Source organism: Macaca fascicularis, chromosome 18 (genome assembly GCF_037993035.2).
Source record: "Macaca fascicularis isolate 582-1 chromosome 18, T2T-MFA8v1.1".
Classification (NCBI taxonomy): domain Eukaryota; kingdom Metazoa; phylum Chordata; class Mammalia; order Primates; family Cercopithecidae; genus Macaca; species Macaca fascicularis.
The window spans coordinates 15,416,599-15,419,491 of NC_088392.1; the positions used below are offsets into that span (position 1 = coordinate 15,416,599).

General features: G+C 36.5%; 1 pseudogene; it reads right to left on the bottom strand.

The window, feature by feature from the left end:
* Positions 1–354: 354 nt before the first annotated feature.
* On the bottom strand, positions 355–467 carry LOC123570116 (U6atac minor spliceosomal RNA; annotated as a pseudogene).
* Positions 468–2,893: the final 2,426 nt, after the last annotated feature.

A 2,893-nucleotide genomic window follows, 5' to 3' on the forward strand; every position in this document is an offset into this window, starting at 1 on the left:
AGCCAATCCCTTTTGGAGATTCTTGAATAGAAAGTGTCCTTAAAACATTATTTTAAAGGTGACTAAAATAACCAACTTTTGAAAATCAGTTTTTAAAAATAGTTCCCCTGTTTCTGGGACCTTATAAGACAGGTTGTTCTTCTTTTTCTCCCTCAGGAAAGGACATTTTATGACTAGTCATAAACATTAACGGTATAGGATTATAATTGAAATGCTGACATAAACTTAACTATTATAGTGAAATCCTCATCACTTTAATCTCTTAGCTGGTGAAGGAAAATACAATCTAGTACTAAAATAGACATTATCTGATATTTTGTCAGGTGATGGGGGCAGTAGTCTTGTTCAATCCAGTACAATTTGATGCTAAGATACCTCAGGTGATGCACAAACATTCTGTGTTTTCACATGTGCACATTCCATCCATTTAAAAGGAAATACAAACTTCCCATTCTTTCTTCAGACATCAAAATGGGCCTCTGAGAAAATTCAAATGGACCCTCCAATTCCCATCTACTCAGAGGTAAGCAACTCACTATTAAACAAAAAACCAACAGAAAAATATGAATTCTAAGATAGAAAACAAGCAACCAAACATTCAAAATAATCACATGTCAGTTTCAAACTGGTCCAATTAGTTCTGTATCCACACTATATCCTGTGAGTTTAATCTCCACCTCAGATTTTGTTTTTAATCTCTGTGGATTTAAGTTATTTCTATCTTCTCTGTGTGATCACCAGGTTTTGAGCTTCTTTTTGAGGGGTGAGGCCATGAATTAACCACCTATGCATTTTCCAAAAGGGAGCTTTATAAACTTCCACAAATAATGCTCCTAAAACACGATTATCAATTAAAAAATCGATCTTGTAAAATGTTATTTTTTGAGATACTCTAGATAAATCATATAACTCTGGAATCTATATGCTCTCCTTCTCCAGAAAGGGAAGTTTGGGTTTTCAGAGATGTTTGTGATGTTATGCTGGTGTACTGGAATTTTATATAAGGTATTGTTAGCAATCTCCTGACATGATGAGGTATAATTTTTGCCTGATACCATATGCTAAGTACATAGAACTTACTAATAATGGCCACAGACCCAGTTTTTAACCAGTTTGCACTCTAAAATTTATAATTTCCTTCTCATATTTATGTTTTATCTTTTTAATAGGATATTACATTTTTAGTCATGAAATATTTATGCAACAAAACTATATTACTGAAATAGTTTTTGAACATAATTTCTTCCAGACACATTTGGAGAGGCATCGATTTATTTACAGATTCGTGGTTCTGGAACTTTTTTTCAGTTACTAATAGTTTGTCTAATACTGTGATAAAAGTTTTCTAACAAGTTAGGCAGAGTTGGTTTCAATAAATGACTGTTGTATTTTACTAGAACAACTGCATAAAATTTTAATGCACGGTGAGGATGAACAAGACTTTTCATTTCAGAACACGTGTGTGTGCGTGTGTGTGTGTGTGTGTGTGTGTGTATTGTCTTCATTCATTTATTCATTGTTTCTTTTTATTTAAACACATTTTGAGGAGAAAAGTATGGAACCAGGTAGGCAACCTATGAGCATTACCATTCCTTCCTCCGAAGGGGAGACTTTGAGATTATGAAGGTTTCATGTTCTAGGGAGATGCATGCCTACAGTATCCAGAAGCTTAGCTTAGGCATAAAGCAGAGCCTCCACTTGCTCAATGACTGCATAAGAGGAGGTTTAAAAAAACTAAGAAGATGAATCAAACACTGGCATATTATCCAAAATACTTATCACTCAGAGAGCACTAGATGGTGAAGGAGAATGTGATGTGACAAAGTGACATAGAAGCAGTTATTTCTGACAGGCTTTTTATCTATATATTTGCTAAACAAATTTGCCTTTTGTTTTGTTTTCATTTTCAAAAGAGGAGGAGAGATAGTAGAGTAGGATGAGGATACGACTTAATAGCACTTGTTAACCCAGAATAATAAGCATGGTTGAGTCTAGAAAAGACTGAAACTAGAAGTTTCAGGTTCACACTAAATGAGGCCTGAATCCTCCACCTGCCTGGAAACACGATGCTTCCAGGCTGCCTATGGTACAGAAGTCAGATTAATTTTTACAGATTGTTTCCTAGGTCTTTAAATGACTCATAGAAAATAAACATTTTGTGACCTTACAAAAAAATAAATCCTACTTACCGTTCTATCCAGAAACACCTAAGAAACGGTTAGTTGCCCAGAATTTTTTGTTTAGTTGTTTTTTCACCAAATTCTGTCTTGGGAGGGAACCAGCCCTGAGGAAGACCTGCCTAGGTGTTGCCTAACAACGGCAGCAAAGTGACTTCAGGGAGCCATCCATGCAGCCAAGCTGAGGCTAACTCTAGGGGCTTTGAGTGCTCATAGAGTGCTCCTTTAAAACAAGTTTCTAGGTTCTGGGTACATGTACAGAATACGCAGGTTTGTTACATAGGTAAATGTGTGCGATGATGGTTTGCCGCACCTATTAACGCATCACCTAGGTATTAAGCCCTGCATGCATTAGCTATTTTTCCTAATGCTCTCCCTCCCCCAACCCCACAACTCCCACAGGCCACAGTGTGTGTTGTTCCCCTCCCTGTGTCCATGTGTTCTCATTGTTCAGCTCTCAATTAAGAACCCAAACTGTTTTAAACAAATTCTGTGACAGGGCATTCAGCTACATCATGAGGTGACCATTTTATTTACAGAAAATTTTCATTGGCAAAAAAATTACTGCAAATTAAATTATTATTTGAGTTTTTGTTATTGCCACCCACTAGACATTTTCTTGTCTCCAGGACAAGGAGACAGTGAATCTTCTTTTCAGAAATCCTTCGGAGTTATCTGACTGACGCGTCACCCCCACTGATTACTAGGCTGATTCA